The sequence below is a fragment of the Bos grunniens genome, chromosome 4 (genome assembly GCF_055505025.1).
Source record: "Bos grunniens cultivar Pamir isolate PY7600 chromosome 4, Bosgru_T2T1.0, whole genome shotgun sequence".
In the NCBI taxonomy this organism is placed as follows: Eukaryota; Metazoa; Chordata; class Mammalia; order Artiodactyla; family Bovidae; genus Bos; species Bos grunniens.
In genome coordinates this window covers 91,711,260-91,724,169 of record NC_141168.1, presented here as the reverse complement: position 1 = coordinate 91,724,169, position 12,910 = coordinate 91,711,260, and the positions used below count along the sequence as shown (strand labels likewise).

The following is a 12,910-nucleotide window of genomic DNA, read 5'->3' as shown; positions in this document are numbered from 1 at the left end:
AACTGAAATCCCCAGTTAATCCAAAGCTTTATTTTAACCAAGATTCAACTAAGCAATAGAGTCAACTTAGCAATAGAGTCAATAAGTATATAGCTGGATCCTATTCATGGATAAATCATTAAGAATCTAGAAAATGAGAAACAGATCAACCGTTACTGTGCATGTTTCCATAGTTTCAATGCCTATGAGACCCAATCTTCCGGAGTTGTCAGTATTCCAGGTTTTAAATTAGAAGATGTCTGCATACTTGCTCTAAATGGTATTCCAGGAAGCTCTCAAACTGATTTTAACTATGTCACATAAAAGTCACTTAATTTGAGCTGAAAACTAAATGAGTTTCTATCCAAAATAAGTTCTGAACCTGTGTCTTTGTACTGTCACTGGTGACCCATTTTCCATATTTCATGAGCTATGAAAATTCACAGTTCTACCTCCATGCAAAGCTGGCTTACCAGTTGAATAATTGGTACCAAATGGAGACGGTAATTCAAATGAGAAATGTTTTTAAATATTAGTTATCTATCCATGGAGAACAAAATGAAGACAACTGATTATCTCATTTCTTAAGTAGAAAAACTTGATATTAATAATAATCATAATATCTTGTTATTAATTGCTTAAATAGTAAAAATATCACACAAGACAGGTTAAATTAATTCTTAATTAATTTAGACTAAGCTCTCTTTCTCAGAAATATCTACTGATACATTTCTACATATGTTAAATAATTTATTTAATAGCAAGAGAAAAGTCTAAATGCTCAATAGGACCTTGTTTAAATAAAAATTAACACACATTTACAATGAAATCCCATGAATGCTCATGATTGGTTATAAATTTCAACTAAACCCATAAACTTGAAACTTCAGCTTTTTGAGAGAGTACCTTCAAGGAATGGAAAGTTATGAATACAAGGCTTTCAGAGTGTTTCTCAGACATTTTCCACAAAGGCACAAAACATGTTGACATTAAAAGAACTTTTAGGAGTACTGATTTCAGTTAGGAGATACTGTTGTAGCAATAGTGGAATTTGCTTTAATTCAAAGAACATTTGGTTGAAGAAGCCTTGCCTTCTGGTCTCAGTGTTGTTATGATTTTGCACAAGTCCCTGAATTTCTTCAAGTGACATTTTTCTCATTAGAAAAAATCTTTAAGAACCTATTGCTATCAAAAGTTCTATAACCTCTTGTATCATTGCACTTAAATTGTTTTCATTAATATCTTTGGGAGAGCATGTCTTTAGCAAGCTGAGAAAGATTCACAAAGAATTCCTTCAGAATCAAATGCTATACAGCACTATGTTCTTACTCCCAAATCCTGATGGAGAGGTTCCATGTTTATTAGGTAGACTATACAGCACATAGTGGGTCATTCCCATGGATAGGCTCAATAACCAGTCTTAAGTATTCTTAAATATCAAGCCTAGCTAGACATATCAACTTACAGCAGGAAGGATGGGAGATGTGGTAAGAACAGAGATTTAGAAAGGACAGTTTTGTCCTAGAAAATATTTTAGACTTGCTGAAGCTACTTCTTTATTCTTTTTATGTAATACTGTGTCTTTCTTTTGAAAATGTGATTATAAAACTGAGTCAAGTGTGGTGGGTGATTGGTAAATATTAGATAAATAAATATTAACCCAGTGAGAGACAATTATATTTTAAATTTAAAAATGCCAAATAACTGCTGAAATTTACACAAGTGCCAGAAAATTGTATACAGTCTCCCACATAATTTTCAAGGCATCTACCCATGTGACTTTACATGGAGAAGAGGCTCCTGACAGAGCTGGGAAAATTTCTAATGACTCCTGGGGATTTAAACAGTGTTGGTTAGATCACATGACTGGCAGATTAGTCAGTCTCTTCTGAAAATCTTTGAAACCAAGATTTCTAACTCAGGATTTGTCAGAAGCATAATAAAAAACAAACTTTTTGGGTTAGAAGCTCTTTCTGAGGAGTTCCATAAAACACTGAATTATTAATACAAAAATTTTAAGGGATTCTTTAATAAGAACTGCAAGCCTCCTGCAGTTATCTTCTTACAGCTTTTGCACAATCTCTCTCACTTTGAATGGAAGAGCAACAACAAAAAATTTCATTGCCTTACAATACTACCTAATACCTACACAGAAAGCACAAGAAAAATACTTGGTGGGCCTAAAAACAATTTTCAGAAGAACAGAAGTATGAAACCGATATTATCTTTCTAGTTTATGTTTTTATGAATGCAACACCTTTCTTCCCAGTAGCTTAGTCCCATTTCATTGATTAATTCATCTGACTACCATGATCACTTTAATCAAATTCAGAATTGGAGCTAAGTACCTATACACACTGCATGAACTAGGAGATACAGGTAGGGCTGCAAATGGTCTCATTAAACTACACATTACACACGTGCCCCTAGAAATTTACAGAGATATCAGTCTATATTCACTGATGATCTATTATTACATTGGTAGATTCTAGGATTAGGAGATTTAGCCAACAAAAATTCAGCATACACAGTTAAATTTTAATTTCAGATGAACAATGGATAATATTTCAGAATAGGCAAAACACACATATTTTGTGTGTTTTGCATGAGACATACTTATACTAAAACAATTTCTGTCATCTGAAATTCAAAGTTAATTAAGTATCTTGTATTTTACCCAGCAAACACAGCAATGGCTCCTGACAAAACATCTCTTCCAATCCACACACTCGTAGAGCCCTCATCCCTTTCATCTGGGCTGCACCTGCAGCTTGCAAACTGAAAGAGCATGGTAGAAGCGATAACTGCCAGTTTCAGGCCCAAGCCTTGATGGTACCTGCAGCTTCTGCTTTTGTGGTTTGTGGTGCTAAGCCATCATATAAGAACTACAGCCACCCTGATGCGATTACATAGAAGTTCACTTAGCTGACACCAAGAACTGAGGCCCTAGGCAAATAACCCCAGGTGAAATGCTCCAGTCAGCTCTAAAGCACTTGAACCATTCTAGCAGAAGCACCAGATATGTGAGCTAAAAAGTCACTTTAGGTTTTAGGGCCCCAGTAGACATCATGTGGAACAAAGACTTAGCATGCCCGTAGTGTCTGTTTGATTCCTGATTTTGAATCACGAGAAATACCAAAAAGACTGCTGTTTTAATAGATGATCATGACAGCCAAGGACCAGCCCTGACTCTACCTAGTTCCTTTAAGGAAGTTGTCTGACCTCTCCAGACCTTTTGAAATGAAGAGGAAAATATTTGCCTACTTCATAGGTATATCAAGAGAATTGATGAATTCCCTTGTCTACTGTGTTTGAGAATATTAAAAGTTGTATAAATGTTAAACAGATATATGTGAAGGTTTTGTAAAATCAAGGTAAATATCTAAAAGGGAGCAAATGCAATGTTAAGGAGTAAGTTTGAACATGAGAGGTGGAATACTCAAGAGAAATTTATTTTTTTAGAAAAAAACCTTCATTTCTATTGTTTTTTCCTTTTCTAATTAGCTTCCCAGAGCTTAAATTTGAAAGGACTCTGCAGTGGATTCTATAATTTTAACTTTTGTCTCAAACATAAGAATGGTTGTGTACAGTTGTGAAAGCTGGAGAGGGCAGAGTCCTAAAGAATTTATGCCTTCAAACTATGGTGCTGGAGAAGACTTTTGAGAGTCTCTTGGACAGAAACAAGATCAAATCAGTCAATCTTAAAGGAAATCAACCCTGAATACTCATTGGAAGAACTGATGCTGAAGCTCCAGTTACTTTGGTCACCTGATGTGAACAGCTGATTCATCGGAAAGGTCCCTGGTGCTGGGAAAGATTGAGAGCAGGAGAAGAGGGTGTCAGAGGATGAGATGGCTGGATGGCATCAGTGACGATGCAATGGACATGAACTTGGGCAAGCTCCAGGAGAAGGTGAGAGACAGGAGGTCTGGTGTGTAGTAGTCCATGAGGTCACAAAGAGTCGGACATGACTGGGCGACTGAACAGCAACACATTAAGAATGAAAACTCTAAAAGGAGTAAGTTACATTGCAGTACTTTTTCACATCAGCAAGAGGGAAGTAACTCTTCAAAGATGTTGCAAAAAGAAACAAAGTCATACACTGTGTGCAATCTTGATGAAAATTTATACAGATTAGCCTGCAAATTGATTTTTATATAAAACTACACTTAAGCTAGATAAACCAAAAGATATCCATAATGTCAATCAGGATGATATTTGGCTACAAGTAACATGATGTAGCAGAGAAGGCAATGGCACCCCACTCCAGTACCCTTGCTTGGAAAATCCCATGGACAGAGGAGCCTGGTAGGCTGCAATCCATGGGGTCGCTAAGAGTCAGACACGACTGAGCGACTTCACTTTCACTTTTCACTTCCATGCTTTGGAGAAGGAAATGGCAACCCACTCTGGTGTTCTTGCCTGGAGAATCCCAGGGATGGCTGAGCCTGGCGGGCTGCCGTCTATGGGGTCGCACAGAGTCGGACACGACTGAAGCGACTTAGCAGCAGCAGCAGAAACATGATGTGGAAATAGTGGCAGACTTTATTTTGGGGGGCTCCAAAATCACCGCAGATGGTGACTCCAGCCATGAAATTAAAAGAGGCATACTCCTTGGAAGGAAAGTTATGACCAACCTAGACAGCATATTAAAAAGCAAAGACATTACTTTGCCAACAAAGGTCCGTCTAGTCAAGGCTATGGGTTTTCCTGTAGTCATGTATGGATGTGAAAGTTGGACTATAAAGAAAGCTGAGTGCCAAAGAATTGATGCTTCTGAACTGTGGTGTTGGAGAAGACTCTTGAGAGTCCCTTGGACTGCAAGAAGATCCAACCAGTCCATCCTAAAGGAGATCAGTTCTGAGTGTTGGACTGATGTTGAAGCTGACACATTGGAGGAATGACGTTGAAGCTGGAACTCCAATACTTTGGCCACCTGATGTTAAGAGCTGACTCTTTGAAAAGACCCTGATGCTGGGAAAGATTGAAGGCAGGAGGAGAAGGGGATGACAGAGGATGAGATGGTTGGATGGCATCACCAAGTCAATGGAGATGAGTTTGAGTAAACTCTGGGAGTTGGTGATGGACAGGGAGGCCTGGCATGCTGGGGTCCATGGGGTCGCGAAGAGTCGGACATGACTGACCAACTGAACTGAACTGAACATAAGAAAATTTCTGAGGTACACAGAAGGAGTAGAGTGGCAGTTCCACAAAGCGTTACTCTTTCTACTGGGTTCTCACACAGTTTATATACATTACCTTGTGATCCCTAAAGCCTGCTAGAGTGGTAGTCATCACATTCATCCCTTCCAAGCAGGAGGAAGGGGCAGAGAAGGGCATACCCTCTCCTTTTAAGGGCACTTCCTAGAATTTTCACAAGAAGACTTTTGCTTGATTTGTTTTGGCCACAACTTAATCACATGGTTATATGGTTGGGAAAAGTAGTAGCTGTTCTGCATGGCCAGATTTCCATTCTAAATAGAGATGACTATTTCTAAGGAAGACTATTTAAGGATGACTATTTCTATTCTATTTTCATATTGTTTTCTTCTTTTTTAAATTTTCAAGCCTTGGTAAATTTAAGAAAATTGAAATCTTATCAAGCATCTTTTCTGACCACAATGCTATGAGACTAGATATCAATTACAGAAGGAAAAAAAAAAAAAAAACCTATAAAAAACACAAACACAAGAAGGCTAAACAATACACTTCTAAATAATCAAGGGATCACTGAAAAAAATCAAAGGAAATTCTAAAAAATACCTAGAAACAAATAACAAAAACATTACAACCCAAAACCTATGTGATGCAGCAAAAGCAGTTCTAAGAGGAAAATTTATGACAATAAAATCCTACCTCAAGAAACAAGAAACATCCCAAATAAACAACCTAACCTTATACCTAAAGAAATTAAAAAGAACCAAAACCCCTCAGAGTTAGTAGAAGGAAAGAAATAATAAAGATCAAAGCAGAAATAATTGAAAAAGAAATGAAGAAAACAATAGCAAAGATCAATAAAACTAAAAGCTAGTTCTTTGAGAAAATAAAAAAAAATAGATATACCATTAGTCAGAGTCATTAAGAAAAAAAGGGAGAAGACTCAAATTAATAAAATTAGACGTGAAAAAGGAAAAGTTACAACTGACACTATAGAAATACAAAGGATCATAAGGGATCACAACAAGCAACTGTATGCCAATAAGATGGATAATCTGGAAGGAATGGACAAAGTCTTAGAAAAGTAAAACCTTCCAAGACTGAACCAGGAAGAAACAGAAAATATGAACAGAACAATCACAAGCACTGAAATTGAAACTGTGTTCAAAAGTCTTCCAACAGGGACTTCCCTGGTGGTCCAGTAGTTAAGATAAAGGTAAGGACACTGCACCTTGCAATGCAGGGGACACAGGTTCGATCCGTGGTCAGGTAACCGAGATCGCATATGCTTCAGAGCAACTAAGCCCGCATACGGCAACTACTGAGCTTGTGCATCAGAACTGGAGACTCCGTGCTCTGCAATGAAGGCTCTCAAAATGTACATGCCACAACAGATCCAATGCAGCCAAATAAATAAATATTTAAAAAAAGAAATCCTCCAACAAACAAAAGACCAGGGCCAGACAGCTTCACAGGCAAATTCTAGCAAATGCTTAGAGAAGAGTTAATACCTGTCCTGCTCAAACTCTTCCAAAAAATTGCAGAAGCAGGAACACTCCAAAACTCTTTCTATAAGGCCACCATCACCCTGATACCAAAACCAGATAGATATCACACACACAAAAAAGAAAACTGCAGGTCAATATCACTGGTGAATATAGATGTAAAAATCCTCAAAATTCTACCAAACCGAATCCTGCATTGGGCTTCCCTGGTGGCTCAGCAGTACAGAATCTGCCTGCCAATGCAGGGGATGCAGGTTTGTTCAATTCCTGTGTTGGGAAGATCCCCTGTAGAAGGAAAAGGCAACCCACTCCAGTATTCTTGCCTGGAAAATCCCATGGACCGAAGAGTCTGGAGGACTATAGTCCATGGGGTTGCAAGAGTTGGACATGACTTAGCAACTAAACCATCACAGTTGATGTAGAATGCAGTGATCCACAATTTTAAAAGAGCATATTCATTCATAGTTGATACACATGGTTGGCTATAGTCCCTGTATTGTACAATATATCCTTGTAGCTTATTTTATACATAAAATTCTGTACCTCTGAAGCCCCTATACCTAAATTGCCCCCTCCTTCTCTCTCCCCACTGGTAACCACTAGTTTGTTCTCTGCGTCTATGATTCTGCTTCTTTTTTCTTATGTTCACTAGTTTGTTGTATTTTTTAGATTCCACATAAAAGTGTATCACACAGTATTTGTCTTTGACTCATTGCACTTAGCATAATCCCTTCCAAGTCCATCCATGTTGCTACAAATGGCAAAATGTTATTCTTTTTTGTGGTTTAGTATTTCATCGTGTGTGTAGATATTATTACTATACATATACACATATACATATAGATAACTTCCCTGGTGGCTCAGATGGTAAAGTGTCTGCCTGAGATGCAGGAGACCTGGGTTCAATCCCTGGGTTGGGAAGATCCCCTGGAGAAGGAAATGGCAACCTACTCCAGTACTCTTGCCTGGAAAATCCCATGGACCAAGGAGCCTGGTAGGCTACAGCCCATGGGGTCGCAAAGAGTCAGACATGACTAAGCAAGTTCACTTTCATTTTCATACATATATATAGATATGATATACATGTGTGTGCATATATATATATATATGTATGTATGTATGTCACATCTGCTTTATCCATTTATCTGTTCATGGACACTTAGGTTGCTTCAATACCTTTGCAATAGTAAATAATGCTGCTATGAATACTGGGGTGTGTGTATCTTTTCAAATTAGTGTTTCTCTTTTTTCAGAAATAAACCCAGAATTGGAACTGCTGAGTCATATGTTAGGTCTATTTTTAGTTTTTTGAGAAACTGTTTTCCACAATAGCTGTATCGATTTACATTCCCACCAACAGTATACAAAGATTCCGTTTTCTCCACATCAGTGTCAACATTTTTGTTTGTGTCGTTTTAATGACAGATATTCTGATGAGTCAGAGGTAGTATCACTGTGATGTCGATTTGCATTTCCCTGATGGTTAGTGGCATTGAGCATCTTTTCCCACGCCTCTTGGCCCCACACATTTCCACTGAATGGAAAAATGTCCCTTCAGTCCTTCTGCTCATTTTTTAATTAATACTTAACATACACAAAAAGCTCATACAACTCAATATCAAAAAACAAACAACTTAATCAAGTTAATCAAGTTGTTTGTTTTTTGATATTGAGTTGTATGAGCTTTTTGTGTATGTTGAGTATTATCCATTTTATCATTTGCAAATATTTTATCCCATTCAGTAATTAGTCTTTTCATTTTGTTAATGGTTTCTTTTGCTGTGCAAAACTTTCAAGTTTAACTAGGGACAGATACTTGTTAATAACTGACTCTGTATGTATTCTAAAATTATTTGTATATGTGTACTTTCAACTAAAATTATTAAGGAATTATTGAGTACCTATTGCAATTCAGGGAACTCTGTTAAGTGCTGTCTGGGATGTAAAGGTGAATAAGCTAGTTTTGACATTAAGGAGCAAACATCTATTTAAGAGTTTTATACAATAAAATACATGATTGAAGAATCCTAATACAATATTTTATTAATAAAATAAGACCCCCCCCAAAATGTTGAGATACTACCAAATAGGGAAAGATTACAAAGATTTTAAACAAAATGGCAATGGGTAAAACCCCACTCCCACCAAAAGAGAATTAGTGAGAACGTATGTGTTTGCTGATTTCCCTTCCAAACTCTATGCCCCAGATATCCTCATACCATTATAAATATTGGCAAAACAATGTACAAACAAAAATAAAAATTTTATTCCTGGCCTCTTTACTCCATCCATCTCCTTGCCTTGTTCAAACCTAGCTCTTCCTCTACCCTAAGGCCCTATCAGAGCCAACTTATTTCCTACGAAGCCCAGATGCTGTATTGTCTTCTGCCTCCCACCCTTTTGTTAGCACTTCCAGCTCAATAATCTTTCTCCCTCATGCAAAGCCCCTCCTCTTTGAGAGACTGATCCCCTAAACAATACCTCTGTCTCTAGTCTTTCCTACCATTACCATTTATGGAGTTCCCATGCTCTCTACTCCCTGCAGACTTTGATATCTGCCTCATGTTCTACCTCTCCATTCTTCCGTAGGTGGTTTTGGGCAATTTCAGTGTCCAAGCACTTGACCCACCTGAAATCTTAGCCTCAAAGCTTCTTAACCTCCTGGATTACAAATATTTTTACCTGTATGGAATTTTATCCACTCTCATAACATCAACATCTTCAACCTTGATATCATTATGAACTGAGTAATTTCCAATGTTTTATACCTTCAGTTCAGTTCAGTCACTCAGTCATGTCCGACTCTGCAACCCCATGAATTGCAGCACACCAGGCCTCCCTGTCCATCACCAACTCCTGGAGTTCACTCAGACTCACGTCCATCGAGTCAGTGATGCCATCCAGCCATCTCATCCTCTGTCATCCCCTTCTCCTCCTGCCCACAATCCCTCCCAGCATCAGAGTCTTTTCCAGTGAGTCAACTCTTTGCATGAGGTGGCCAAAGTACTGGAGTTTCAGCTTCAGCATCATTCCCTCCAAAGAAATCCCAGGGCTGATCTCCTTCAGAATGGACTGGTTGGATCTCCTTGCAGTGCAAGGGACTCTCAAGAGTCTTCTCCAACACCACAGTTCAAAAGCATCAATTCACCGGTGCTCAGCTTTCTTCACAGTCCAACTCTCACATCCATACATGACCACAGGAAAAATCATAGCCTTGACTAGACGGACCTTTGTTGGCAAAGCAATGTCTCTGCTTTTGAATATGCTATCTAGGTTGGTCATAACTTTTATACCTTAGGGGCTAATATTTACTACCTGTCTTACAGCTTTTCAACATTAACTATGCCTTCAATTTCTTCTTCCTTCTTTCATTTGTTACTGTTACTCACTTCCATTTCAAAGTTAGTGTCTATGGGGTATGGGTACACTTCAATCATAAGTAATATTTTCAATCTTCCATTCGCAAACAATGTCAGTTGGGCACTCGGGGCAAATAGTAGATCAACAGACAGACATACAGGAAGGCAGATAAATAGATTCTTTTATTGTCTGTAACATGTATGAAACATATGTAACTTCAATTTAGTTATCAGTTCCTTTCTGCTTTCATTAATCGGGTGATCTTATTTTTCTTTCCCCAAATTTGAAATGCTTATGTTTGACCTTACTTAACTTCTTTTCAAGGAGAAGGCAATGGCACCCCACTCCAGTACTCTTGCCTGGAAAATCCCATGGACGGAGGAGCTTGGTAGGTTGCAGTCCATGAGGTCACTAAGAGTTGGACATGCCTGAGCGACTTCACTTTCACTTTTCACTTTCATGCATTGGAGAAGGAAATGGCTACCCATTCCAGTGTTCTTGCCTGGAGAATCCCAGGGACGGTGGAGCCTGGTGGGCTGCCGTCTATGGGGTTGCACAGAGTCAGACACGACTGAAGCGACTTAGCAGCAGCAGCAGCAACTTCTTTTCAAATTCTCACAAATTCATGCATCTGCCCTCATTCTTGCTTTCTTTTCCTCCTCCTCTGTGAAAAAAACCCCCCTTCCCCACTTCAGCTTAGGTCCTCCTCCCATCCTCTATGCCTTTGCCCTACTGCCTCAGCGTCCTCACGATTGTTATCATCCTCTTTGTTCTCCCATCCTCCCCCATGTTATAAGATGAACATCCCTCATGCTTATACTCCCTTCCAGAGTCTGCTGTCTTATTTCCCTTCTGTTCATGCCAAGATACTAAAGACATCAGAATTCATATTCACTGTTTCACTTTGCTCAGTCCTCTGAAATTGAGCTGCAATCCTACCTCCCCTCACTCATCTACCACCACTGTCCTTCTCTCCCAAGATACCACACCACGTACCTCTCAGTTGTTAATTGCAGTAGACACAGTTGAGTTCTCATTAGCTTTCTCTTCAGCATTGTTTACAATTCACCACATCTGACTACAAGAAATTCCTTCACTGTGTTTCCCTGATACGTCTCTTTTAGGGATTCCCTTCCACCTCTCTGGCTGCCCCTTCTTGGTCTCTGAAGAAAGCACCTTGAGTGGGTTAACCTTCCATGTTTCTGGTGGTTTTTTTGCTCCCTTCTTTTCAATCTACAAAATCTCCCTTGATATTTCATCTACTCCCATCATTTCAATTGCTATCAATACGCTCATAGGTCTCAAATTTCTCATTCCAGACTTGACAATAGCAACGAAAATAAAGCAGAATATCATGTTTGTTCTTTTTATCCAGGAAGCTTATAAACTTCCAGTGTAGTAATTATACACAGGAAAAAACCCACAATGTTTTACATGCTGAGGCCAATTAGTCAATGATTAAATTGGCAGGAAACTGTATTTTGACTCTTTGTGTTTGGGTAGGGCTATAGAGAAGTAGCAACACTATGTTTAGAAAAGTACTATTTTAAAAATCAAGATAGCAAGATTTAGAATCAATTTCTCTTATAAAACTACAAAATAATTCCAAAAGTACAGGCTACGGTACCCTGTAAACCACGATCTGTCATTTTGTACTTCTATCTGAAAAAGTCAAACACAAACACCTACATATGAATGGATTTGTGTTAAAATATTTTCATTTTTGGACTGTGCCTTACTTCTGCAAGAGATGAACTGAAACCTATACTCCTTATGCTAGAGGAATATGCTTGAACTCCATTCTGCTTAAGGATCTCTCTCTCAGTAAGCCGCAGCTTATATATGATTCCTCAGCATTTCTATTACTAGGCTGTGCTAAATATGGGCTTTCTCCAATGCCATTATTAACCTGATCTACCTGATCTCTCCTCTACTCTCCCCTTTTCTTCTCTTTCACCTTATTCCTATCATTCATCTGTCCCTCTCTCACACAATCACTGATATGTGCACAGATATTTACATCTGGACAGACAGAATTTCCCCAAGTTTCTATTACTTGGTTTATTAGGTTTGTTCTAACTCATCTTTAAAAAACTTTTTGATATGCATGGGGCATTATCCACATACAGAACATGATAACCTGTAGTGGATATTATCACTTTCCCACCCTCCTTCTTCTGAGAAATGTTTCTGCTAACAAGATGGTTCAAGAGTGTGTGGTCCCATTTTCAGACCCTGCAGCGATGGTCACCATTGATTGATCCAAGTATGGATACCTGTTTGGAGTTAGCCTAGTCAGATTCTTTCCTAAGCATGTTTTAGCTTGGAAACAAAGTGAGTAGTCATTCTCTGTGGAGAATAAATGAATCTGGAGTTGTTGGTGGCTATTTCAACAATGTGAGAAAAATTGAAGAAAACAAAAGCAACCCACAAAGATCAGAAACTAAAGGCTGCAGAGAGAATCCTTCTGGACTCTAGGCCCTGGTACTGACAGACTTTGAGATTAGCTGTAGCCAGCAATTCCTGAAGCTTGGTTGCAAGAAGCAATATATTTTTCTATTTCTATTTAGTTTGAGCTAACTTTCTGCCAACTGCAACCAGAGTCCTGACTAAAAGTATATTCTGTAAGTCTAAAGTTGGATTTGTTCATTTGTTTTTATGTACCTTTTATGTTTCTCATAAGGAGAAATAAGTATTCTATTTAGTTAGCTAAGAGTATTAAAATTGGGACATACAAATTGATTATTTTTATTCTGTGGTAAAGGAGGGAATTGTTCTCCTAGGAAACTCTTGTATCTCCTTGCTTCCTCACTGCTCCCTGCAATCCCCAAATTAAAGTTTGTTCCTTCAGCTCCTGTGTCTATAATGAGGAGCTATTTAGAAGTAAGTGTTTGCCTAGCTGCCCATTT

The 12,910-nt window shown here is 38.4% G+C and overlaps 1 protein-coding gene and 1 non-coding gene across 2 annotated transcripts in view; one reads left to right on the top strand and one right to left on the bottom strand.

Annotated features, from left to right (window-relative positions):
* The window catches only part of TMEM196 (transmembrane protein 196), a 324,954-nt gene that overhangs the window by 150,753 nt on the left and 161,291 nt on the right, over positions 1-12,910 (bottom strand). The window lies entirely within an intron of this gene.
* Positions 7,491-7,562, top strand: TRNAL-GAG (transfer RNA leucine (anticodon GAG)). The gene has a single exon. It is a non-coding gene; the product is annotated as a tRNA-Leu (tRNA).